The 27,856-nt window shown below is 42.7% G+C and overlaps 1 protein-coding gene and 1 pseudogene across 1 annotated transcript in view; both read right to left on the bottom strand.

Moving 5' to 3' along the window:
* Positions 1-9,575, bottom strand: part of PLAC8 (placenta associated 8) — a 32,907-nt gene extending 23,332 nt beyond the window's left edge. Inside the window, exon 1 of the mRNA XM_022599375.2 lies at positions 9,458-9,575. The gene's annotated coding sequence lies outside the window, so the exon portion shown is untranslated. The remainder of the gene's footprint in view (positions 1-9,457) is intronic.
* A 13,405-nt stretch (positions 9,576-22,980) lies between these two features.
* LOC115803990 (secreted frizzled-related protein 1 pseudogene) lies at positions 22,981-24,727 on the bottom strand (annotated as a pseudogene).
* Between the last annotated feature and the right edge of the window lie 3,129 nt (positions 24,728-27,856).

Consider the following 27,856-nt stretch of genomic DNA (forward strand, 5'->3'; position numbering starts at 1 on the left):
TCTGGAAGGAACTTTAGCAATACTTAACAAAACTACACTTACGCTTACCATTTGCCCAAGTAATCCCATATCTAGAAATTCATCCTGAAGATATACCTCCAAAAATGCAAAAACACATATGCATGAGGTTATTCCTAGCAGCATTGTTTGTTTTTGCAAAATAATTGTAAGCACTATATGGGAGACAGGTTGAATAAACTATGGTACACCCACACAGTGGAGTGTTATGCAGCTATCAAAAAAAGAAGGAGGGGCTTCCCTGGTGGCACAGTGGTTGAGAGTCCGCCTGCCGATGCAGGGGACACGGGTTCGTGCCCCGGTCCGGGAAGATCCCACATGCCGCGGAGCGGTTGGGCCCATGCGCCATGGCCGCTGAGCCTGCGCGTCCGGAGCCTGTGCTCCGCAATGGGAGAGGCCACAACAGTGAGTAGGCCCAGGTACCGCAGGAAAAAAAAAAAAAAAAAAGAAAAAAAGAAGGAGGACGAGCTCTATAAACTGACATGAAGTAACTTCCAAGATATATGTAAGTGGGAAAAAAATGCACAAAAGAATGTTTTTGGTATGATATCCTTCATGTAAGAAATAAAGGGAAATAAGAAAACACACATGTATCTGTTCAATTGTGCAATAAGAAATACAGGAAGAATAAACCAGACACAAATGAAACTTGTTATGTTCAGGGTAAATGAGGTGGAAAGAATGAGAGAATGGAAATGGAGTAGCAGGGCTGGGGGCAACACTTCTCTAAGTGTACCTTTTCATATGGCTCTGACTCTTCCAACCATGCTAATATTTCACATATCAAGTCAACGCATAAATGGATAGTCAAAATCAAAGAGAATGTGGCAGGATCCCAAAATGCAATATAAACAGTAACAAATAGACCTGACTGTATTACAATTAATATTATAACCACACTGAGGAAGAAAAAGGTAACCTAAATAACCTTGGAAAGTATTTTGACTATATAACATAAAGCTATAAAAAAAATAACTGACAAATATTATACTCTAGTTTACTAAACTTGTTTTTCACAGAGGTATGAATTAGCAATTCTGAAATCTATCTATCTATCTATGGCTTGAATAATATACTGTGGATAATGAGATTGAGATTTTTCCCTGTCAGAGAAAGAAATTACAGATAAGGAAAGGAGGACAGCTAGTATGAGTCCTATTGAGTTGGAATCAGTGGTATGAACTCATGGTTATTTACACACACACACAGTTGTAAATGAGGGGGTAAGACTCCTTTGCGGGGTCTTTAAGGGTCACTCCAACACAGCTACGGAAATCCCATTCAGACAAGCATATGAAATTAAAGAATTTATTCTACTCACAGGTCCTAAAGGGGGAGACATGGCATGCCCAGAGGGCCATGCAAAGTCCCTTAAAAGCCTGAAGTTTGGTAACAGCAGGCGTCGAGAGAGCAGAGCCAAGACTCATGGGCGAATGCCTTTATTGAGGGTCCTGAGTGGGGTAGCTTGTGGCATGCAGGAAGCATTCTCACTGGGTAATTTAAATGTAACTGGGTCAACGTGGAAAGTAGGAAAAGGGTAAGATGGGGAAGTCATTATAAGGCTTATGAACACATGTACTGGGGATGGGTACTTAGAAGTGGGCAATAACTTGGTAAAAGCTCAAAACAGGCACTTAGAAAGCCACTGAGGCAACAAACAACAGCTTTACAGTACACACACACACACACATACACACAGAGAGATATAGAAATGTGTATGAATACATAAATATTTCCTAGCCCTCTCCATTGAGAGGACCTAGAAGCAACAACAACCCACTATCAATGAACACACCTTGTGCCCAAATCTTCGTTTCTAAATACCATTTTCCAATTAAAAAAAGAGCCTGAGTTCATTAGAGAAATGGATGATGCCAGGGCTGGGAAAGGGAAGTACAAAATAACCCTGGAACATCTTGTATACCAAAAAGTAAAAAAGGGTGCAAATATGGATTAGAGATAGGACCTCAGAGCCAACTTGATGGCTCTTCCAATGGCTAAATCTGGGACAATTTGTGTAACCAAATAATGTTAATATCTGATTATAATTCATAGACTAAACTATCCGTAACTCTCTACTGGTATAAATAAAAGAGTAAATTTTATTTACTCTGAGGGAGAAGGGGGGAATTCCCTGATGGTCCCCAGAGGTTAAGACTCCACGTTTCCACTGCAGGAGGCAAGGTTCGATCCCTGCTCAGGGAACTAAGATCCTGCAGGCTACACGGCACGGCCAGAATAATAATAATAATAATAATAATAATAAATAAAATGAGGGAGAATTCCCATTAATGAATATAGAGGGAGTGACGGAAATACAAGATCACCATTTGGCAAACACTACAGTAATAATTGTTATAGGAAAGACTCACAGATGGATGCTAAAATTAGACTTTGAAAGTATGATGAGAAACAACATATTTACACATCTTAAAGTATCTCCCCACAGGCTACTTATTAATTACAAAGAGAAAAAGAGCAACTCTCTAGTGGATAAATCTGGCAGACACTATCTTAGTCAAGTGACCAAAGTTGATATTATCAGTAATGGGACATACTGATGTGCTCCAGAAAGTGGAGACAATGCTATGACTGGGTATATTAATAAATCTTATCTATGGGAATGAAGGTGACTAGAGCAAGCCTAACCCTGCAACAGGTAAAGAAGCAGCAATCACTCATATTAGTCAGGAAAGGGAAATGTTTGGTATTTTGTGGCTTGGATAATGTTTAAAGTTCATCTGTGTTCAAATATGATTACAGAGTGTTAGTGTTTTTATTTGATCCATCATGGTCTTATCTGATGTTGATGCTCTGTGAAATTGTTCATGTGCTAGAGGGGAACATCAAGACCCAGTGGGAAGGACAATATGGATGGACCTTAAAGGCATTACGCTAAGTGAAATAAGTCAGACACAGAAAGACAAATACAAGATGATCTCACTTATATGTGGAATCTAAAACAAGCAAACAAACCAAACTCATGGATACGGAGAACAGATTGGTGGTTGTTAGAGGTGAGGGGTAGGGCGTGGGAGAAATGGGTGAAGGTGGTCTAAAGGTACAAACTTGCAGTTGTAAAATAAATAAGTCCTGGAGCTGTAATGTACAGCATGGTGACTATAGTTAATAAAAAAAAGACCTGGTGTGAGTGCCAGGCCAGCTTGCTGCAACACCAAAGCCTAGCTCACAGCACTGGGCCAGCTCCACAATGGCAAGAGCTGCTTTTCTCTTCCTTAGGGCAATAGTGGGACAATTGGTAACATTTGGATAAGATCTGTAGATTAATTAGGTGATAGTAGTTTGCCAATTTCCTGGTTTCAGTATTTGTATGATTGTTATGTAAAACATTAACCAGGAAAGCCAGTGAGGGGTGTATGGGGACTCTGCGTATTACTTTTTTATTTTTGTATTTTTTAGTCTGTGCCGTATGCATGTGGGATCTTAGTTCCCTGACCAGGGATTGAACCCGCACCCCCTGCAATGGAAACGTGGAGTCCTAACCACTGGACTGCCAGGAAAGTCCCTGTTATTTTAAAAAATATCTTATTGAGAAATATTTTACATACTATAAAATTCAATTGTTTAAAATGGATACAGTTCGGTGATTTTAGTATATTCATACTTGCATAACCACCACCATAATCTAATTCTGAAATATTTTAGCACACATCCTTTAGCACCCATATCCATTAACAGTCACTCCCCACTTCCTCTCGCCTCCCCTACGTCCAAACAATCTCTAATCTGCTTTTTGTTTCTATTGGTTTGCTTATTCTAGTCATTTCATATAAATGGAATCAGAGAATATATGCTTTTTTTGTAACTGACTTCATTTAGTTAGCATAATGCTTTCAAGGTTCATCCTTACCACAGCATGCATTAGTACTTTTTTTTTAACTGCTGAATAATATTCCATTGTGTGGATATACCATTTTGTGTTTGTCCATTGATCAGCTGATGGTCATTTAGATTACTTCTACTTTTTTGTTATTATGAATAACGCTCCTATTACTATCTGCGTACCACACAGGGTTTTGTGCGGACATTTGTTTTCATTCCTCTTGGGTGTCTATCTAGAAGTGGAATTGCTGGGTCAAAATACTAACTTTATGTTTTGCATTTTGGAAGGCAGCTATGCTCACCACTATACCACCAAGGCCATGTTTAGCATTTCGAACTGCTTCACATTGTTTTCCAAAACTGCTGCATTTTGTTTGCGGGTCCCATCATCGTGGCCAACATTTGTTATTGTTTGTCTTTTTGTGTGTTATTGTTCCAACATTTTTCATAAATCTGAAATTATTTCTAAAAAATAAGAAAACAAAAGAGAATATGGGAAGAGGAGAGCCCCCATAGGACTTAGAGTGAAAAATACAAAAGCAATCTGTTACAAAAGCTGTAAAATATACATTCCCAAATCTAAGTAGTATATAATATAAACATAGCCATAAGAAGATTTTTGAACTGTGGTTGCATTTCCCACTTATAATTCTTAGGGACCATCCTAAAGAATTTCTCTTTTTCGTATAAAACACCATAAAATGCATTCAGAATAGCTGAAGCTTATTTAAAATTTATTAGGTTTGTCCTTTTATATGCATTAAAGTGGTTTTTTATTTTGGTTTTTGCTTTATTTATTTATTTTTTAATGCGCCATAATGGCTTTTTACTGCTCTTTTACAATAAGAGAGGCTAACCACTGTGGATCTCACAGAAAACACTGCGAAAGAAGGTTTAGTAAGTGAACAAAAATGGGGGGGAGGAGGGAAGGTGGCGGGCGGGGGCGATCATTCAGGGCCTGCGTTATCTGTGGGTGTCTTTGTAGGCAGGAGTCTATCTTGAAGGGTAGGATCACCAGGTGATGGAACGAAGCGAACTTGCCTCTGGCTGTGCTCTGGCTCCCTTGCAGGGAGAAGGGACAAGGGCAGGACAGTCCGCCGGTGGCGGGGCGCGCCGGTGTCAGGCTGAACCAAGTTATCAAAGCATCCGGGCCCATCAGCAGCCCCCGCTTTTCCATTTGGGGCGGAGAGCCCACTCGCTCCCCGTTTCTGGAGCACGCGGGAGGTGTGGCCTCGGCAGGAGCAGGGCCCGGGGCTTCAGCAGGGCGGGGCGGAGGGTGGGGTGGGCTTCTCACCGCCGTGACCTCTCGCCCCTCAGGATGGTGACTGCGCGCAGCTCTGCGGCGCAGAAGGTGTTCTCCGCCAGGCACCCACGTTCCGCCTCCCAGTACGTGAGTTGTGTACCCGGCCGTTTCCTCTGCTGGGACCCGACTTTTTGCCCCCGAATCCCTCCGGGCAGGCAGCGCGGAGCCCGAGGGCAGGGCCGGCCGCAGTCGGGGCGCGGCCAGCTCCAGGCGGCTGCGTCTCGCGGACGCGGGGAGGGTCCGCGAGGCTGGGACCCGGGCTGGTCCCTGTCACCGTACGCGGCTGGACCTGCCGGACTTGGTGGGAGCCGAGATTGGCCGGGCAGGCGCGAGGGAGCCCGGGGTCTGGGACAGGGTCGGGGCGCCGCTGCCCGGCACCCTGCCGCTCCGCCAGCCGCGGCCGCTCAGTCTCACCAGGCATTTGTAATACATTTTTTAAAGTTTTCATCAGATGAACGGGCTGATCAGCTCACTTCTGATCAGGAAGTAATACAGAAGGAAACTATCATCAGCACCCCCCTGCCCCTGGCCCCAGTGATTTTAACACCTCTTAGGTGGTCCCCAGATTCTACTTCTAGTGCAGATGCCTGTTTTTCATTTTAGTAAGAAGCATCCACAGCTTTCTAAACAAACTCGTTCTGTGGATTCATGAAAAAGGAGATAAAGAAATTGCAATTGTGTCATTTCTGTTGCTCACCCTTTTTACAATAATCACCTTGGTTTGGGGGAAAGCTCCCAGTCCTGAACGTAAGCTCTACAAGGGCAGGGAATTTTTGTGGACTGTGTTCTCTGATGTAACGCAAAAGCTTAGCTCAGGCCCTGGCACACAGTAGGTGCCCATTAACACGCCCGCTACCACGGCGTTAGTGCGTGATGCCCGCTGGAGCCGGTGCACATCAGACACAGGCTAGTGCTCAGCCCTGAAAACGCAGTGGCAGTTCTCCCTAGAACTCCTTTAGACTGCCAGACATCCTATATCCGAAACCCCAGTACTCACATGACAGAAACCATAGTTTTGGGTGATAGCTTCCCATACTTGGGGCCTGGGAAGAAGAGGTGTTGCAGGAAATGCTTTAAAAAAAGGAAATTCAGGGCTTCCCTGGTGGGGCAGTGGTTGAGAGTCCACCTGCTGATGCAGGCGACAGTGGTTTGTGCCCCGGTCCGGGAAGATCCCACATGCCGCGGAGCGGCTGGGCACGTGAGCCATGGCTGCTGAGCCTGCGCGTCCGGAGCCTGTGCACCGCAACAGGAGAGGCCACAACAGTGAGAGGCCCGCGTACCTCAAAAAAAAAAAAAAAAAAGGAAATTCAAACTTTCTTTTGTATTTCTTTTTAATAATCAAATATCAGAAAAAAACAGGAAAGGCTCTACAAAATGTTTGGTGGTTATCACTAGGTGATTGGCTGGTAGATATTTTTATCTTTATAATTTTGAGCATTGTCTGAAAAAATTTTTTACAATTAGCATTTATTCCTTTTATAATCAACACAAGAAATACCCATTTTGGAAACAAAAAGCAAATGCAGTGACAAAAAACAACAACAAAAAAGAAAGTAAAGGGTTGTGCTGATTATCCTATAGCTGTCTGAATTTTTTTTTCCTTAGCCCCTGGCCAGTGCCTGGCACAAGTTGGCATTCGGTAACCAATTGCTGAATTAATGAATTTATACCCTTCCCATGATCTCTCTCAGGAAAAACATGTTCATTTAACTTGCTTATTTTTTTAAGAAGTCTATGCTGTGATTTTGAATAGAATGATCTGAAGATTTCAAAATAAAAACTTGCCTGCACTTATCTAACCATCCTTTCCTTTTCCTAACTGTCCTCACTCAGTACCTACTTTATATATCTGTGTATTCAGATTGGCTGCTGTTAGCCCTTAAAGGAGAGACTGGAGCATTCTCTGAGTGCCTTTGAAGTTCAGTCAGTGGTAATCTGCACATTTTGTAGCCAGCAGCTTCGTGGGAAATATCCATGTGCTGACTGCCAGTTAGTTTGTACCACAGTTTACTTTCTCAGTGTAGTGGCCTCAACAGTCTTTAGCCCCAAAGTCAAAAGCTCTCGGTTTCTGTTTCTTTCACTACTTTTGACTTCCTTTTTTGAATATGGAAAACTAGGGCACCCCAGGTGTTTCTGTGGACTTTAGCAGAGATTGGGGGCCCCAGGAGGTTTCAAGGTTTCAAGGTTCACCTCTAGTGAAGGTTACCTACAGCAGGGGGGAAGGCTACTCTATCCGGCCCAGAACAACAGCACTAGGAACCAGCGCCCCAGACTTCTTTTTGACCAATGTGGCTTATTCTGAAAGAGGTTTTGTAACTTCTCACATGAGATTTCTTACTCCAGAAAGAGCTCCCTGGTAGCTATCAAACAGAAGAGAAAACAAGCACACTTACTCCTGTGCAGCTCTGTGGTTTAAATATCATTTCACAATTCTAGGCATCCTTTAGGTTGCAATAAAATATAAAATAAAAACGAACTCAAAATATCCTAAACGGTTGCAAATCTCTTTGCTTCAGCCATTAAATACCCAATAGTCTTTAACCTTAACCATTCAAGGTAAAAGATCGACAGCAGGAGTTAAGGGGAAGATAACAAAAGACAACTTCCCTGAAATCATTTTAGTGCCCAGTAATGTTTCCAAGAATTTCTGGGACCTTGTCTACAAGCTTGTCTCCTCCGTTCAGTGGTCTTTTCAATGCTTACTGTGCGTAAAAACCACTTGGAGAATTTGTTTACGATATAGATTCCTGGGCACTATCCTTTGAGACTGTGATTTAGGTGGGATGGGCTGGGGTCCAGGAATCTGTACCGAGCACCCTCAGGGCTGCTGCCCCTATGGCATAGGGTGCTGTCATGTAGAGAAATGTGGCCCCTCTGCATAGACACAGCTTGGTGAGAATTAGAAAAATACCATCCCTTTCTCCAGGCAGATGTAGCCATGCCAGGGCCTCCAGCTTTCCCGAGGAGCACAGGCTGAAATAGCCCCACTCACCCCTGGGCTGCCTGCCCATGCAGAGGCCTGGCGTCTCAGGAGATTCCAGCATCAGTGCCCTTACAGAGGACACTTTGTAACCCACGGCCCTGGGCGTTTTTATTTCTCTTCTGTTAAGAATAACTGCAGATCCAGCCCACATTAGCAAACGTTACTGGATACCCAACGTGTGTAGCGCTTGTGTTAGATATGGTAGGGGTTCAGGAGAGTCTGTAGTTTCCTCTCCACAGCTGGTATCTCTGCCCATCACTGAGGGACCACACAGCTGTTTCGTTTCATGTTGTCTTTGATGCCACAGAGCAGACAGGTGACGAAAAAAGTTGGTGGGGGCCACTCCGGAAAAAGGAAAAATGGAGGCAGGAGGAATTGAAATGGGAATCTTGGTGGACAAGCTTTGAAGAGAGACTGAGACCCCTTTCTTTAGAAGACCCCTTTCATGGAATGACCTCAATGCCCAGAAACCTTGCAGGATTTGGCCCACATTTTAAACACCCTAATTTCATCCATTAGTTTTAGTTACAACTAACCTTATACCTGTCTCCCCTGCCCTGGAAAACCTCACTCTTGAGAAGGACAGCCCCTATCTTATTAATATTAATTAGTATTAATCTACTACATTAATTACATTAATATTAATCAATATATCACTTAGATTTTCCTTTTCTTTCTAGTGTTTATCAATGTTAAATTTTAATTTTTTTTTGCTTTGATTGAAACATTTCCATTTCCTAATTTCTCATCTCAGAAGTTAACAAATGTGAGATGAGAAGGGTCTCTTTCTTTATACATATAAATAAAGCACCAGAATTTAAGTTTGAAGCCTTCTAGTCTGTTTTTCTTACTGTCATACCAAAAATTCAAGGATTCTCATGATTCATCAGCTAAATCTATAAAATTCCGTCTTCTTTTTCTAATGGAAAAAAAATCAAGCAAAATAGTTTCAAAAGAAATTAGACTAGCATAGTAAACATGCCTATGTATGAAGTAAAGAGTGAAATTAATGATCAAGTTATAAACACAATGCCTAATATATGTATCCTGCTGAAAGCAATAGTTGATGAGGATTCAAGACTACCTTATGAAAAGCATGGCATCTCACACATGCCTGGCACATGTTGAATTTGACTAACTTAACTAAATTTAAAGCAATTAGATAAGAGAACATTGGTCTTTCGGCTGGACCTCGAAATATTGCATGTTAGAAATAATAACAAGAAAATCAAATACTATTAAAGAAAACTTTTTTTTCCCCCCAGGGTTAGATAAGCTTTTAAAGAAGTGCTTCATTTCAAAGTACTTACAGTTAAGAAATAGGTTCTGGGCAGGTTGTATCTTGTGGCTTGAGAGAGAATCTCACTAGAAGTGAAAGATACAGAAAAGAGAGAAGTATGTTTCCGTCGCAGTATGCAGTACAAAGTACATAATCAGTGATTTTTCATTGGCCAGTGCAATCTGGGCAGAGGAGTGTTCAAGGTATATTTCTGTTACTTTGAAAATGAAAGCATTTCTTGCCCGCAAAATTGTGTTCCTTCTCCTACATTGTGTTAAGTACACTCATGTATCTTTTTTTCTGGGGGGGGGAAAGATTTGATTCATTATATAATTTGACTGGTTTTACATGTCTGGCAGAGCTTACCAATTTTTAAATTTTACTTTTTCCCTTTAATACAATAAATAAGATTTAGTGTGTATTTATTGCCATTTTTAAATTGGGGAGCTTGTAGGTAGGGTTAAGGAGAAAACAGGCTATCTGGAATTCCATACCTAATCAGACACTTTTCTTTTTTTCTTCTGCCTCTTTGGACTCCTTTGTTCTCCCTGACATTGGTTAAGTAAATGCCTACTAAGTGTTAGGCACTGTACTAAATGCTTTTCATGTATTAATTTATTGAATTCTCCTCACAAGTCTGTGGGGTATTATCATCCCCATTTAACGGGCAAGGAAACTGAGTCACAGCAATGCTAAGTGGCTAGAAGTTGGCAGCTAGGAACTGGCTGAAAAGGGACTCTAATCTGTGTCTGTCGAGGTCTGCACCACATCCTGCCTCACGTTCTCACCCTACAGTCTGACGCTAGCCTCGCTCTAGTGGGAAACATCTGCTGTTCCTCACAACCTCAGAGGGAGTGAGAAGTCTGGCCACTTTCATGTCTGAAAGGCTCAAATTACGGAATCAGAAATCAAAATGTTTTGAACAGGTATTTCAAAAGGAAGAAATTCAAATGTAAAAGAAACGGTATAAAGAGATTGGGCGTGATGTAGTAAAAAGTGCCATAGTTTGTAGCTGAGCTGACAGGGGATAAAATCCTCGTTGTTCAACCTCTTATCTGTATGGACTTGGAAAGTCAACTAAAAAGTCTAAACTTTGGTTTCCTTACCTCTAAAATTAGAAAAATAAGGTTTACCTACCAAAGTCATTGGGTGTCATTGATAAGGCTTAGTCTGTTTTATTTTATTATTATTTTTAAATTAAAAAAATTTTTTTTTAGTCACGCCACACTGCACATGGGATCTTATTCCCTGACCAGAGATCGAACCCGAGCCCCCTGCAGTGGAAGCGTGGAGCCTTAGCCACTGGACCGCCAGGGAAGTCAGGCTTAGTCCATTTTAATGTTCAATGTATGTTAGCTGATATCACTGAAAGACTGTTGAGATACCAACTATAATCTGAAATAATGATCCCCCCGCACACCTCCCACCCAGGTGACATCCAGTATTGACAAGGTTTTGCGAAATGGATGATAGACTCATTGATTTTTGGTGGCATTATAAATTGGTACTCTCTTTTTGGCAGTCAGTATTGGCTATACATACATAGCAGAATCAAAAAATAGACTTATCCTTTGGCCCAGCAATTTCACTAAGAGTGAGTGTCTTCTTAAATTCTGTGCTCATAGACATTTTGTTTACCCCGCCCTGGTCCCAGGCCTGAAAGAATACAGGAAAGAAAGGGTCAAATCATGTCAAGTCTGTGTTTAGCCTGCTATGCTACCCAGAGTAAGGGATAAAAGAGCTTAACTACACAGTCTACCCCTTTGAGCTACACTGGGGGCAGTGGGAGAAGAACACTCAACGACAGTGAATTCTATGTGAAGTAAACCTTTTTTAAAATTTTGAAACAATTTTTGACTTAACAGAAAAGTTGCAAAAATAGAAGAGTTCTCATATGCCCTTCACCTAGCTTCCTTTAAAATTAACATCTCATATAGCCATAGTAAGATGATCAAAAATTGAAAATTAACGTTGGTACAAGAACATTAACTCAACCACAGACAAAACTATTTGAATCTTAATAGTTTTTCCATTCTCTGTTCAAGGATCCAATCCAGGATTCCACACTGCATTTAGTTGTCATCTCTCTCTTTAGTCTCCTCCGATCTGGAGAAGTGCCCCAGGTTTTTCTTGCTTTTCATGACTTTGACATGTTTGAAGAGTACCTATGTGGAATTAACCTCTTCTCCAAGGAGCCCTGGGTCTTTTCATTGGAGAACAGCATTTAGAAAAGATCTAGGTGCTAGGCGGGCTCATTGCTGTTGGGTTCTCATTGCTTTTAGGCTCCTTCAGTAAAGAGAGGGGATATATGTATATTTACTCATACACATGAATGAATGTGTATACATGTACATATATGGATATGCACACATATGCCCATCATTATCAATCAAAACTGTGACTTCACACTGATACCTCTAATTCTAATCCAATTCCACGAGGTTTAATTCTAGCTTTCCTCCTTGCCTTATTTTAAGTTCTTTTTCAGACAGTGAAAAACTTAGCTTTCATTATCTACAATATGTTTACTTATTTGTTCAATCCAACCCTTTTATGTACACATGGTGCTTTCAGAATTGCTAACTGACACCTCTGTGAGAAACCAATTTACCAACTAGACTACAGTGTTGTGTACAGTTCTTTTTGCTTTTTTAGCTTTACAGGATCAAGTCAAAACACTGTTTTCCAAAGTTACTTAGGTTACTTCTTTTCTTTCCTGTCCCCTTTGGTGTGGTAATGTAAGATCTATTCAGAAAAAGGTCACTCCCTCTTCATCTCTGCTGTCCTGTTACCATCCCCTCACCCCCCCGTTCCTATCCATCCCCTGTCTTTTTAGTTTCTGGTTTATCTTCCTTTATCTATTTTGTACTTATGTGGAGAGGAACTGAGACCCAACCCACAGCCCCAGCTTTGCACAACTTTGTGAATATACCAAAACCCACTGAATTGTGCTTTAAAAGGGTGAATTTTATGGTATGTGAATCATATGTCAAATTTTTAAAAGCCGTGAGTTAGAAATCCTTTTTATTCTTAAAAAGGAAACAGCTGGAGCTAAGCTCTGTGTTCAATGCCATTCTCTAATCAGCATCTGGAATAACTGGAGCTATCATATCGAATAGAGGGCCAGTTTCTTGTGAAATTATAATTAATATTCTTCTAGCCAGAAAACTGGCCATGATATAAAAATTTTCATAGAGAATTGAGCATTTCCAGATGCACATGAGGGCAAAACATTTCTATGTCTCAGGCTTTTATCAGGTCACGTGTAAATGAATCTTGATTTCCTTTGCTTGTCCTCTGCGCCCATTGTTATAAAAGTTGTTAGAAATCTTGGCAGCTCTGCAGAAGAAGCCATATCCTGTACGAAAAAGGACGGATGCCAAAGATCATTTTGGTTTATGAGCTCTTGTTTTTTAGTTAATGTATACAAGTCATTAACCTTCCTGTGGAGAGAAGACTAAGAGTCTGTTACCTCTAAATGGGGAGGAGCTGGCTCATGCAGTAAGTGCAGCACAGAGAAGGGGTCCAGCTCACGTAGTTATTTCTCTAACCAAACATTGTCTCCTGGGGAAGGATAATGAACCAATAAAGACCAGATGATTTACAACACGCTTGGTAAAGGAGAAGATCAATATTACAAAACCAATTTATGTGGAAATCTATTTCTGTGCTTAGATGTGCATTCAGCCCCAGCTCATGCCAGCAACTCGTCAGTTTATATCTAGTGGAAATACATTTCCAGAAGGTTGCAACCGAGAACACAGTTTTATGATAATGAGGAGGTGCTATGGAAGAAGTTGTGACATTTGTTTCCCTATATCTTATTGTGGGAATCCTAACTGCAGATTAAATTCCTGTCCTTCTGCAGCTAGATGGAAGATTCTCCATTTCTTGGAGAGACCCTGTCTGCATACTCAGTGGCTGCAGACTTGTAGACAGGCCCGGCTTTCTTCATGAAATGTAGTAACTTCCATTAGGGAGAGGCTGTGTATAAGCTACAAGTAACAGAACCCACTTACCTGCCCCTTTTTCCCAAACGAAACATAAAAATAAGAAAGCAAGAGCCTGAGGGCAGGGATATAAGCAGCCCTTCAAAATGACTGGAACCAGGGACTTGAATAGGGTTGCTATCTCTTTCTGTCTCATCTTTGTTCTTCTTTATTGCAGACTGTCCTTGTCTGAAATAGGGAGTGGGTGTGTGCCTCAGGATAGACAAAATCATATAAAATGATGGGACTCATCTTGACAGGCTGGAGCGGAAACTGCAAAGATTCAACCTGTGGTAGCACAGTGTTAATGAAAATAACCAATAAATAATCTTTGATAACAAAAGAGTTTTATTTGAGCCAAACTAAGGATTAGCCTGGAAGCCAGTTTCCCGGATTACTCTGAGAAGCTGCTTCGGAGAAGCATGGTTTCCAGCACAGTTTTATATCTTGTCAGAACAAAGAACATTAAACAAGTTAGGGATACATATCTTCAAGGTTTCAAAAACAAGCAAACAAAAAAAACACACATAGATCAGCACATATAAAAAAAACAAAACAAAACACATAGATCAGCACAAGTCAGCATGGCCTTGGTACCTGGGAAGGGAGTCTTATCATCAAAGGAGTACCGCGGTTAGTGTCCCAGGAAGAGACGCATTTAATCTTTATTTTCCACTTGGACATTCTTTACTACTGGTCAGTGCGCCCTTCTCTATACTAATTAAAGCAGATATACAATGTATGTTTGATAGGCCACAAACAGGCTATTTTAGTTAGCATAAAATTCAAGTTAACTCATGCATAAGCCAGAATGACTTCCGTATATCTCAATATGTGAAAATTTCTTTTATCACAGGCTTGCCTGGCACTTGGGAGAAGCATGCTGAAGAGGAGGGCACAATTGACCCAGTGTGTCCCTTGGTCCCTGTGTGATGACTCAGTAGGAACCCAGGAACTGAGCTGTGTGTCTCTGGTTTCACTGGCATCCCACTGCACTCAGATGACCTCTCTGTTTTTACTTTTGTGTTTTTGAAATTGATAAAACTCACATCCTGTTCTGTACCCATAATTAAGAAACGTGTACATTGCCCAATCGTTGAATCTAATTAGTTGTTTTAAAAATCAATATGAATATTATTGTGACTCTGTGACTATTTTTAAAGGCAGAGCCAAACTTCATTTTTCTGTATCCATTTGATACACCCTTACTAGTTGCTGGGCACTTTTCTAATCACTCTGCAGTTATTAACTTGTCCTCATGACAGCCCTATGAGGAAGGACTCTTATTAACCTTATTTTATGAGTGATGAAACTGCCAGGCAGAAAAGCAACAAGCAGAAGGTCACAGAGTTAGTTAACTGAAGAGTCAGGATTTTTTTTTTTTCTCTGAAGTTTCTATTCACTTATTACATGCTTTAATCATCTTCTCGATGCCAGTTTCAAATCTTGGGAATTCTGTTTTCCCTGGATTGCTCCTTCCTAAAAACCTCTATCTTCTTGCCCAGTTTGGGCTAGTTGTTCTCTAAACCTGCTGGGTTTCTATCCACCTGAATCTTTTCTTTATTTCTCCCCAGGATTTTTCAGATTTTAAGTCATCCTTTTTCATGGTTCACTCTCTCATTTAGCTCACTTGCATTGAATGTGACTTCCTAAGACAGGAAGTATGGGAAGTGCATTTTTTGAGTCTTTCCACGTCTGAAAAAATTTTTTACTCTTCCCTCACACTTCATAGTTCAACTAGACTTATAATTCTATGTTTAAAATAAATTCCCCTATGGGAAGGAGGAATGAGGTGGAAGGGGAGACTCAAGCCAAAAGAAGGCAAGAAAGAAGAGGGAAAAGAGAGAGCTAGAAAAAGAGAAATAGAAAGCAGAAAATAAGATGGCAGATTTTTCCCCCCAGATGTAGTACTCACTTTAAATACCTCAGTTAAAACACAAAGTTCTCAGATCAGATTTTTAAAATAAAGAAATAGATCTAGCCACACATTCTAATCAAGATTTGCAGGAACATAATACACAGAAACTTTAAAAGTCAAGGGATAGATAAAAGGCTACCAGGCAACTAGCCAAAAGCAAGCTAGTGTCACTGTATTACTATGAGACAAATAATATTATAATGCAGTGAAAGCGCATGAACCTCAGTGGTCTCTCCCCACATGGGTGAGCTCAAAAACGCATGGAAAAAAGCAAGTCAGAAGAATACACAGGGTAGGAAGATATTTATAGAATTTCACATAATGAATATATGTTTTATAATACATATTTCCAAACCAAAATTATATTGGTCATCAAGACATGCATATGTGGTGAAACTATAATGGAAATCAAGGTGGGGAAAGAGCAGGATCAGGGTGTGGACCTCAAGTATATAACAGGTACTGGTGATATTAAGTATCTTCAGTGGAGTGGAGGGTTCATGGGTGTTCATTTATTATTATTTTGAAGCCGTTTTTGTATGTTATGTGCACTGTTGTCTACAAATTTCCTTTGGAATTTTGAAAGCATTGCTCCATGGTCTTCTACTATCTGATGTGACTGAGGAGAAGTCAATCTAATTCTTATTCCTTTGTAAGCAATATGTTTTTGGAAGCTTTTAGAAGTTTCTTTTTTATGCTTGTGTTTCTGAACTTTTACAATAAGATATCTAGTTGTAGATTGTCCCCTTTTCATTGCGCTGGCTCCTTTGTGGGTCCTTTCACTGCAAAAACTCTTATCCTTCAGTGCTAGGAAAATCTCATGTTATTTCATTCAGCGCTTGCTTCTGATGCCAGTGCCTGTCTTATTGCATCTTCCATTGTTTTCAGTATTTCTGAAACAGTCTCCAGGATTTTATAGCAAAGAGCATCTCCCACTACTTTTTTTTTTCCCACTACTTTTTAGCCTCCTCTATAAGTATTCTAGAATATAACTTCCTCTAGTTTTTCTTCAACTACCATTTCTCCACCTAGTTTACATCTAGAAATTCACTGAACTCTCTCCTTTCTGCTGATGACCCTCTTCCCAGTCTCTTGGTTTTATTTTTTTTAAATTAATTATGTAATGTTTTTTTTCCTTTTTTTTAATATTTATTTATTTGGTTGCCCCAGGTCTTAGTTGTGGCACGTGGGCTCCTTAGTTGTGGCACGTGGGCTCCTTAGTTGTGGCATGTGAACTCTTAGTTGCAGCATGTGGGATGTAGTTCCCTGACCAGGGATTGAAACCAGTCTCCCTGCATTGGGAGCGCGGAGTCTTAGCCCCTGCTTCACTGGGGAAGTCCCCAGTCTCTTGGTTTTAACTATAAGTCTCCAGGGATATTATTTAAATGCTCGTTTGTTGGCTGTTTAGCACAAAGCTTCTCCATCAGTTTTTCTGAGGTGCAGAGAGAATACCAATGGGGGAGGATTGAGTAGAGCCAAGGGAATTGGAGCCAGAGCCTGGATGAAACCATACCTGCATACCTGAATGAGCACCCAAAAATACCCTGTACTCACTAACTGTGTAATCTTGGACAGACAAGGGGATTCCCTTATCTGTGCTTTAGTTTCTAATGGAGGTAATAATACTAGATATACCAGTGAACAAATAGAGGAAATCCCAGGCTCTATGCAATTTATATCAAATGTCTTCCCCCTGATACACCGACTGGCACTAAACCTCCCCACCACGGTTTAGCTCTATGGAGGAGGGTTTCTCTTGGAGAGAGGGAGGGTTGAACATCTTGACTGCTAAATCAGGAAAAACTGGTGGCAGTGGGTAGCCATGTGTGTGGGCACTTGGGGTGAATTGAGTCTGTGCTCTCCCCCCCACAGTGCCTTTGCACCTGCTCTTTTCACTCACTACCTGCACTGCCTTTCCTGTCCCTCTTGGCTAGTTGATTCCTGATCATCTTCTAGATCTCAATTGTCAGTTTCCTTGAGAAGCTTTCCCATACCTTGATCATGCCAGTCAGTTCTCCATACTGTGTATTCCTTTCTGTTAATACATCCCCTCACTAGACCACCTCCCTCATGTAGTTTCATTGTATGACCTCTGCACAGATTTATCCTAAATTCCCTGCCCCCAACCCCAGGCCTTCCATCTTGCCTCTCATCTCAAGAAAGTGAAACTGTCCAGTATTTCCTCTGCGTCTTGTTGACCCAGGCACTGTTTTCTCACTGACAAAGCCTTGTTTGTTTGGTTCTACTGATTAAGTGAATTCTGTTTCTCTTCTACTATTATTTACTGACCGCTTTCATTATTTTTCTTTCTAAATATTGTGTCATTTACTTGGAAAGGATAATATAGGTAAATGGTACAAAATTCAAAACTATAAAAGAGTGCATCGTGAAAAGTAAGTCTCCTTTCCTCTCTGGTCCCCCAGTTACACTGTCCCCTTGTATGAAGATGTTCACTGGTGGCAGTTTCTTTTGCATCCTACAGGGATAGTAGATGTACTACAAGGATGTCCATCTAGATATTGTTTTTTTATTGTATACAATAACTGTACGCTCCTCTTGGCCTTGTTTTTGGTTTTCATTTTAGCAATTTATCTTGAAGACTTTTGTTTCCAACAAAATCTAACATACAAAGTAAACCTAAATATGCACAACCTATACGTGTTCTTTCAAAGTATTTTATATGCTTTGTTTTATAGGTTTTATATACACGTTTTAATCATTTCTTTTTTTCTTCTTGTCCATTGTAATTCCTTGTAGTAGCTACCGATGTTTTAGAAAAGCATAATACACCCATAACGCTGTGTCTGTGATGGTAGAAGAGAATAAAGGGATGGAGCAGTATCGAGAACGGCATCCCCTCCACAGGATCTCACCTGTGGGGATGGACAGGTGTGGAGGTAACCGCACCACGGTGAAGAGTCCACAGCAGAAAAAGAGTTGCAGGTGGAATTTTGCAAGCTTTTTTCTTTTTTAAAAAAATTTATTTATTTATTTTTGGCTGTGTTGGGTCTTCATTGCTGTGCTCAGTCTTTCTCTAGAGCAGCGAGCAGGGGCTACTCCTCGTTGCGGTGTGTGGGCTTCTCATTGCGGTAGCTTCTCGTTGCAGAGTGCGGGCTCTAGGTGCACGGGCTTCAGTAGTTGTGGCACATGGGCTCAGTAGTTGTGGCTCGCGGGCTCTAGAGCACAGGGTCAGTAGTTGTGGCGCACGGGCTTAGCTGCTCCATGGCATGTGGGATCTTCCCAGACCAGGGCTGGAACCCGTGTCCCCTGCGTTGGCAGGTGGACTCTCAACTACTGCGCCACCAGGGGAGTCCCTCTTGCAGGCTCTTGAGCCCTGAAAAGATCATGGTTTCCCTGTCCTATCATTTCTAGTTCAAAATAAATGTTTACTTTTTTTTTTTTTTTTTTTTGCAGTACGCAGGCCTCTCCCGTTTCGGAGCACAGGCTCCGGACGCGCAGGCCCAGCAGCCATGGCCCACGGGCCCCGCCGCTCCGCGGCATGTGGGATCTTCCCGGACCGGGGCACGAACCCGCGTCCCCTGCATCCGCAGGCGGACTCTCAACCGCTGCGCCACCAGGGAAGCCCTAAATGTTTACTTTTTGAAATGACATATCATTTATATGTGCTGAATTTCAAATGCATTTTTAATTTAAAAATTTTAATTTTAATTGACAAAAAAAATTTTAATTTTAGATAAATGATTAGAAGCATCTTGTTCTTTCTCTTGTCTCTCGCTCTGTGTCCCTGTTTTCCTGGGTCCCTGGGCATGTGCTTGGTCAGCTTCTTGGGTCGCCCAGCACTGGTGGGATGGTCAGCACAAGCCACATAGCTGGGCATCACAGAGCACTGAGAATCCAGAAGTGAACAAGACACAATCCCTGACTATAGGTCACTCTCTCAGGGGAGACAGACAGCAAGGCAATTTCAGTTCCATGTGGTAAGTGCAAATATGCTCTGTTATCACCCTGGAAGGTCTTAACCTAGGTGGGATCTAAGTTAGTCTTAGCCATATATTTCTTTTTTTTTTTTTTTTTTTTTACTTTTTAAAAATTTTTATTAGAGTATAGTTGATTTAAAATGTTGTGTTAGTTTCAGGTGTACAGCAAAGTGAAACTGTTTTACATATCCACTCTTTTTTTAGATTCTTTTCCCATACAGGCCATTACAAAGTACTGAGTAGATTTTCCTGGGCTATACAGTAGGTCCTTGTTAGTTATCTATTTTTTTTTTCGATTCAGAATTAGGTATTTCATTTTATTTTATTTATTTATTTTTTATTTTATTTTATTTTTTTACATCTTTATTGGAGTATAATTGCTTTACAATGGTGTGTTAGTTTCTGCTTTATAACAAAGTGAATCAGTTATACATATACATATGTTCCCATATCTCTTCCCTCTTGCGTCTTCAGCCATATATTTCTAAATCACTAACCTCATTAATTATGTGTCAGTGTTCAAGGATAAGTTTATCAACATGTGCTGGGAGTATCTTATCACAAGTTCCTATTACCAATTACATGCAATATAGCAGATTGCGTTTTTCAAAGATGGCCCTCTTCATGCTTATCCCACCCCGCACTCTCTTCTTACAGTGTGACCATGTGACTGATATTCTCACATGTAGGGGTGTGTGTTCCCTCTCTTTGTTTTTTTTTTTTTTTTTTTTTTTGATTAATTGAGTGATTTTAGTTGAGTGAATATTGATACATGGCAGAAAGGCATGAAAATAAAATGAACACATACGGGAATTACTATTAACATAAGTGATAACATCAAAACATCTGGTAAAATGCAGTTAAAAAAACAACACACAAATGAAATGGAATGTAAAACATTTTCACAGTATTCAAAGCTTTTGTAAGAGATTTAGACTCTATAAGAGGAGCGCTACGTGGAGGAACTAGAGGAAACAGGAATCTCGTCTGTGTCCTGTGCATCTGCTGGTGAAAGGTCAGGAGGGCCAGCACGTTATGCCACGAGCGTCTCTCCTAAGACAGAACGCCTGAGCCCAGCACATCCACGGGGTTACAGCAAAGCCCTTAGTTACGTGGAGTCTGATGAGAAAGACAGACTCTAGGTTTGGGCAATGGGGTTTCTGTCATTTACAGACCCAGCAAAGCCCTTAGTTACGTGGAGTCTGATGAGAAAGACAGACTCTAGGTTTGGGCAATGGGGTTTCTGTCATTTACAGACCCAGGTGTCTTAGGGAGCCCTCAGTGCTAATTCACCGACACCCAAGGCCAAGTGTGACACAGGATGCTCTAAAAATAGAGTGTTCTTGGAATTCTCACCTCACTTTCTATCTTCTAAGATAAGTACTAATATTCTTCAAAGATTTAGCTGAGTTCTGCCCATGACCTCACTGGATTCCACCCAGAATGATGATTTTAAACCTTCACGAATACAACATTTGCACTAGTAATAATGACCCAATCACACACAGACCTCTTTTGGAAACCAATGAGAAAGCCAATGAGTCTGCACATCGTTTTTGTTACATCCTTTGTTGAGAAAAACAAAGGTTTGTGATCAAATGCAGCTTTGGGCCCAGAGCCTCCTTTTGCCCTGCAATAGTCAAGGCTGTCCCAAGCCCACAGTGAAACTCAGTCCCGGGACTCTGTGCTTGGACTCTACAATTGCAATTCACATTTCCAACTTATTTTGAACTCTCTTACTGCTTCCTACCTGAGAATTCCCATTTAGAGAGTCCACCTGTCCATTTATAACCTTCCTGGGGTAACTGCTATGGCCCACACAAAGCCTTTCCCAAGGCCCTCACCCTGGACAGAGGCCTTGTTGCCTGACCCACTCTGTCCAAACAAGCAGATGCATACGAGCACAGAACTCTTGAGTTAATCAGTCAAGACTAAGACCCAGATCCAGATCCATACGCTCATGAAATTGCTCTGAATTTCAGTTGACAATAGGAAAGTAGAATGTCTCTAATAAACTAATATATATACACATTTTAAAAAAATCATCCAAAATTACAGGCAAATCACTTAAGATCCCCAACACTTTATGATTAAAGGTCAGAGAGAGCCAAAAAAAAAAAGTATTAAATGATGGGTCACTAATTGTCAGGGGTTCATTAGGTCAGGATAACCCTCAAGAACGTACTGAAGTTGGCAGGCTGGCTTTCAGACTGGAGTTTTGGGCAGTTAACAGAATCTTCCACTGTTTCTGTGTCAGGCAGAGGCCATGCGGGTGACGCCTTCTAGCCCCACTGAAGCATTGGATTGGGTATAAACATTTGCCCAGAGGGACAGTCGTTAAATCCTCGAGGTGTTACAGAGAATTAAGAATCAGGCTTGAGGGAGAAATTAATTTGGGAGGAATTACTTCCTATACATTGAACAACAGGAGTCAAGTTGCTTCCGTGAATGGGTTTATGTACATCACTCATTAAACACAATGGCTTTGAGAATTATCTTGGGGCCCTTGGGGGAAAACCATAGCTGCTTTGCCTTTTAAACTCCCTCCTTGGACGGGGACCCTTGTAGCTTAGCTTTCCCTCTGCAGAAATGAAAAAAGCAAAGCCAAACAAACATTTTTTTTTTAGTGCAGAGGACAGGCAGGCAGGCTATTCTGAATTTCTCAGCTCTCTAGGCAATCAAGTTCAAAGGAATCCATTTCTTCACAGGAAAGACAGGAATGGGATGTACTGTGAGTTTTGATTAGCGTTGTGTTCGGGCCAGGGCAAGCCAGAACCCCTCAGGAAGGAGGACCCACAGCTACACTACCAGGAGAATCCACCTCCCACTGGAAATGCTCAGAGAGACAGCCACTCAGCTAGAAAGTTGCCTCAAAGGCACCAAGAGACCCCAGTCTTACCACACCTTTCAAATGCTCAGTGGAGATTTTTTTTTAAAACCTTGAAAAGTAAGTGGGTCTGTTGGTCGCTTTAAAACAATGTGAAATGAACAAACAAGGGAATTAGAATACTGAGCTCTTTACCCAATGACAATTCACCCTAGACTAGCAACTTGCTCGACTGTTCTCAATTTTTTCTGTTTTTCTCCTTTAACTCTGTTTTTTGAAAACCACCGTTGCCTTCTCAGTCTACGAATCATCACCTCTGTCACACCAAGGCAGGCCCGTGCCGCCCTCCACGTGTCAGGAGGTGAGATCAAACCTGAGGCTGACGGTAACCACCTCCAGGGCATCTGAGACTGGCTGGTTCCTATCAGAGCTGACACATGGCCACAGGGCCAAGCAATGCAGGCCCCTCCCTTTGTTCTTCCTATTTCTCCTGTGCACTGTCACTCTCTGAGTGTGGTGTGTGTCTGTTTCTGTGCACGACGGACAGAAAGAGAAACTCCTCTGGAACTGAAAGCCGTGCATCTTACCAACAGTTAGAACTTTCTAGTTCCAAAGGCGTAGATTAGCTGATAGATCCATAAGCAATCTGTAATGACAGAGAGTGGCAGAACCTAAGGTTTGCTGCCGCCTCTCCCTTGCCGCCCACCCCCTTTCTTTACCGCAGCGTTTTCTTTTGTAGTGACTGTGTCTCTGACTGCGATGATGCTGCACCTCCCTTCCCCTGGGGACGTGCTACTCCACACTGTAGGTCTTCAGAAGCTTCCTGATCTAACTGGGTTTCCTCATCTGGGCATGCGGCTTTAAACATCAGCTATACTGGGATCTGGAGCATGGGGATGGAGGGAGGGCTGGGAAATGCTGCAAGGGCAAAGTAGCTGGATTACGATGCCCTCCACCTCGAAGGAGCAGGGGGTGTGAACCGCCGAGGGTCCAGGGGTGTCCGCTCCCCCCAACCCACCCCACGAGAATCACTTAAAGACCGACTGGAAAGTGGGACATTCGTGATTCTTCATCTTCTTCATGAAGTTTTTGAATTCTTTGTTTTTCTTGTCCCACTTATGGATGGCCGTCAGCAGGTACTGGCTCTTGACCTTGCGGCCCATGATGAGGAAGTGGTGGCTGAGGTTGTCCAGCTGGTGACAGGGGCAGTCGGCCCCATTCTTCAGGTACAGGACCAGCTTCTTCAACTCCTTCTTCTTGATGGGCCCCAGCTTCAGGGTCTTCTTCTTCTTGGGAACAATCTTCTTGTCGCCATTTTCCTTTTTCACTTCTTTGATTTTCATCCTCAGGGCAAACTCGCTGGCACAGAGATGCTCGATTATGGCTTCAGATTTCAGCTCGTTGTCACAGGGAGGACACACCGTCGTGCCTTGGGGCTTGGAGGCCTCGGTGGCGTTGGGTGGGGTCATGGCGATGCAGACGTCGCCCTCGGGGAACTTGTCGCACTTGAGCATCTCGGGCCAGTAGAAGCCGAAGAACTGCATGACGGGCTCGCACGAGTCTCGCACGGCCTCGCAGAGCCAGCGGCACGGGTAGATGGGCCGGTCCAGGCAGACGGGCGCGAAGAGCGAGCAGAGGAAGACCTGGGTGCCGATGTGGCAGTTCTTGTTGAGCAGGGGCACCCAGCTGCTGGCCTGCTGCTTCACCTCGGCCATGGTCTCGTGCTCCAGCAGGTTGGGCAGCACCATCCTCTTGTAGCCCACGGTGTGGCACAGCCGCAGGTCCACCGGGATGTCCACGCACTGCGGCGGCTTGGTGTAGAAACGCCCGCTCTGGTACGCGCCAACGTCCGACTGGAAGCTCACGTAGTCGTACTCGCTGGCCGAGCCCGCGGCCAGGAGCCCGGCGGCCAGCGCCAGCAGCGCGCCTGCCGCGGCCCAGCGCCCGCCGCCCATGCTCGGCGCCCCGGCCCCTGCGACGCGGGGCGTCCTCGGCCGCCTCCCCGTGCGCGTCCCGCCGCGAACTTCCAGGAGCCCCCGGGCACAAAAGGCGCCGTCCGCACCCGCGCCAGGCGCTGGCGGGGCGACCCTGGGGAGCTCGCGCGGGGAGGCGAGCGCGCGGCCCCTGTTCCCTCTCTTTGAATCTGAGTGGAAACCTGTGACTGCTGACCAATGGAGCAGCGATGGAAGTGATGCCGTGTGACTTCTTAGCTCAGTCATACAAAGGATCTCCCCACCCTCCATGCTTGTCCTTGGAACCCACCACCATATTTTGATGAAGACCAAGCTATATGGAGAGGCCACATGTGGGTGCTCTGGCCAACAGTCCCAGCAAGACCCCCAGCCAATAAGGCAGCATCAACCACCAGACATGTGAATGAATGGACTTCACATGGTCCCAAATCCTGGCCTTTGAGGCTTTGAACTGAGGATTAGGTATGATGGACCAATGACAAGCTGTTCCCATTGATTCTGCCTGAATTCCCGACTCATAGAAAACACAAGGTACAATACATGATCATTGTTGTTTTAAGACACGAAGTATAGGGAAGTTTGTTATGTATGAACAGGTAACTAATACAATGCACAAAGCTATTTATGAGGATTTTTTTTTCTTTTTGTAGAAAGATATGAGAAATTGGAATGATGGTGAACATATTCATCTTTATCATTTGCACAAAAATTAAAGCACAGTACGTTTATTTGGATGTTGATGAAGTGACATTTAAAAACTATCATCTAGTAAGATGCTTTGAAAAGCCAAAAGCAGAGTAGTTGGTATAAAGATAACTAACACTTAATGTAATTCATACCAGGCTTGAGAGCTCAGAAATTGGAGTAAACCCGAGCTGTTAAAGCCTACAGGTAATATGAGCCTACAGGTAAACAGAGTAGAGTCCAGCTTCCGCTAAACCCAGTAAGCACAATATTCAAACTTTAGTGTGTCTTGAAGTCACCAGTAATTGTGTTAGAAGTTCAGATTCCCACCCAATCCCTCCTCCCCTCCCCTCCCTGCCCAGGCCACTTCCCCTCCCCCGAGTATTTTCATGCAGGGTGGGGTTTGGGAATCAGTATTTCTACAGTCTTCATGCAAGTTGACTACAGGCAACGCAACTTCATCCTATATTAGAAAACGTGTGAATTCTGGCAGTGCAGGCAGCTTAGCCAAGGCAGGGATGACCAGGCTGGGCTCCCCTCGGAGCTCTTGAGAGCGGATGCCACGCCCCGCCATCCATCCTCGTGTCCAGGGCCGGGCTGTGCACAGAGCACACTCAGGGGACATTGGCTGAGCCGAGGCCATCACTGTGGGTGCTCTTAGAGCTGGGCGCTTCCTCCAGTTTCATAGTGTGGCTGGCCCTTGCCCGAGCTCCCCAAGCAAACGCTTCCACTCCAAGGAAATCACTCATGCGAGAGTCTCAAAAGAAATTTCTGCTTCTTTGATTTTGTTTTTGTTTTGTTTTTAATTAGTAGAGATCTGGGAGTGAGTAGAGAGATCTAGAGAAAGTACAAAGGGAAACATTCCTTTACAGAAATTGTTGGTAAACGTTATTTATTCATTCTACAACAGCTTTTGAGTTTAAGCTCCTTGAAAGAGTCTTTTTTTTTTAACTGCTTTGTCCCCAGAGCTTCACATAATGCTTCACAAATGACAAGAATTATAACAAAGGTAATTTACTTTTCTTGGGCACTTACTGTGTGTTAGGTACCCTTCTAAACACTTTATATATATTATTCATTGTATCTTTACATCAGCCCTGTGAGGTAGGTTCTAATATTATCCCCATTTAATAAGTTCATAAACTGAGGCACAGAGAGGCACATAGTAGTCACTCAGTAAATACTTATTGAATGAACTATTTGTGGAGTGCTTCCTATGTGCAAAGCTATCTGCTAAGCTCTGAAGAGGGTAAAGAAATGAAGAAGACAATCCTGTCTGGAAAAGGATCTGGGAAAAGGGTTTCCAGTCTTATATGCCAGCCTGTTTGTGAGATTCCTGATCACACTGCCGGGAAGAGTGGACAGAGCCTGCTTCCTTCCATCTCCCACCTCCCATCCTGCCATGAACTGACATTCTTGGCTGAAACTGAGAAAGCAATGCAAGTCAGCATGTCTTAAACACAATGACCCAAGGATGATATGACAGCCATTTCCTGTAGAATGCCAGAATGATAATTTATTTCTAAAGAAATTCAGATAACTAAGCAGTCAGTTTCCTGCAAGTGATTATTCAATAGGGTGAGCCCTTGGGACTTGACTGTTAGTGAGCCACAGCAATAAAGCTGAGTTCATTTGGGGACTCAGAGGGACACAAGGGAAGTTTCCTTGTGTCTAGCCCTCTCCTTGTCCCCCCCCACTCCCTCCCCTTGCCCCATTTGTTATTCTGACCTTTATCACCCTCCAAATGTGGAAAGGCACGATCCAACAGTTTAATTTCCCCAAGATAGTTACCCTTTCATAGCCATCCACAGGAGAAATCATTTGCTGTCCTTCCCCACAGCCCTGCAAATGAGAGACCCTCTCCAAAAAATCTCCTATTCCATTTGAGTGGCCCAATTCAAGTGTCTGCATATTATTTGGTCTCTCACTTTTGAAACACTCTCCTCTTCTATATTCCTTGGTTTCACTCTCCCTTCACACAAACTGCTCCTTCTGAGTTTTGCTAACCATCCCTTTTTCTAACTAATGTCCAAATCTGAGAGTTCTTCAGCCCTGGCCCTCAACCCTCTTCTCTCTCTGATCTTCATTGCTCATCTCATGCATTGCCATGGATTCAAGCACCAGTTTAGTGCCATCGAATCTAAAATTTGTATTTCTACCCTGGGTCTCTCCTTTGACTGAAACTCTTGACATCGCTGTCTTGACTCGTTCCCTTGGATGCCTTATACCCCTCAAACTTAACAAGTCCCAAAAGAGCTTTCAATGTTCTCGAAACCTCTTTTCCCATCCCACTCCAGTCTTCCCCATTTTGCTTAGTGGCTCTCTCCTCCACCTGGCTGCTCAAGCTGGAAAACAAATTATCCTGAATTTCTTCCCTTTCTTCATGTCCTTCAGTTAAATTCATTGGTGTTTAGCTTTTCTTGATTGTGCCTCTCAAAGTTTAGACCTACATGCTTTTGAAAGCTGGAAACCTTAAAAAGTGGCTATCTTTTAGCTGTCAGAAATTTGTATCTTTGCTCTCAGTGAAATTGCAAATTCGTGGGGAAGATTCTTCTTTTGTTCTGGGAGAAATAATTTTGTTTTCAGTTTTAGGGGGAAAAAAGTAGTTCCTTAGTTTGAACGAATCATCAGATGTTTTAAAAGTATATCTTCAGGGACTTCCCTGGTGGTCCAGTGGTTAAGAATCCATGCTCCCAATGCAGGGGGCCCGGGTTCAACCCCTGGTCGGGGAACTAGATCCCGCACGCCGCAGCTAAGACCCAGCACAGCCAAATTAAAAAAAAAAAAAAAAAAAAAAAAAGTATATCTTCATCAGTCAGGTCTAGAGGGGTGAGAAGCAGATAACTGCAGCAACTCATCAATCTGCTGCAATCCTCCAAGAGGAGCTTTATTGAGAACAAATGGACTACAGCTCTGACCCCCAGATGGACAAGACAAAACACAGAGTGCCTCACGGCATCTGTGGCAGATTCTATTTTCCAAAGATGGCTGCAACAATAGCCCTTGTCTTATATTCTTCAAGTACCTTGCTACACTCCACTGAGTCAGTGTCTGTGTCCCCTCCCTCTTGAAACTGGGTGGACCTTTGCCACTGCCCCAAC

The sequence above is a fragment of the Delphinapterus leucas genome, chromosome 5, assembly GCF_059928025.1.
Source record: "Delphinapterus leucas isolate spDelLeu-1000000601 "Yukka" chromosome 5, BTC_Dleu_Yukka2, whole genome shotgun sequence".
Taxonomy (NCBI): Eukaryota; Metazoa; Chordata; class Mammalia; order Artiodactyla; family Monodontidae; genus Delphinapterus; species Delphinapterus leucas.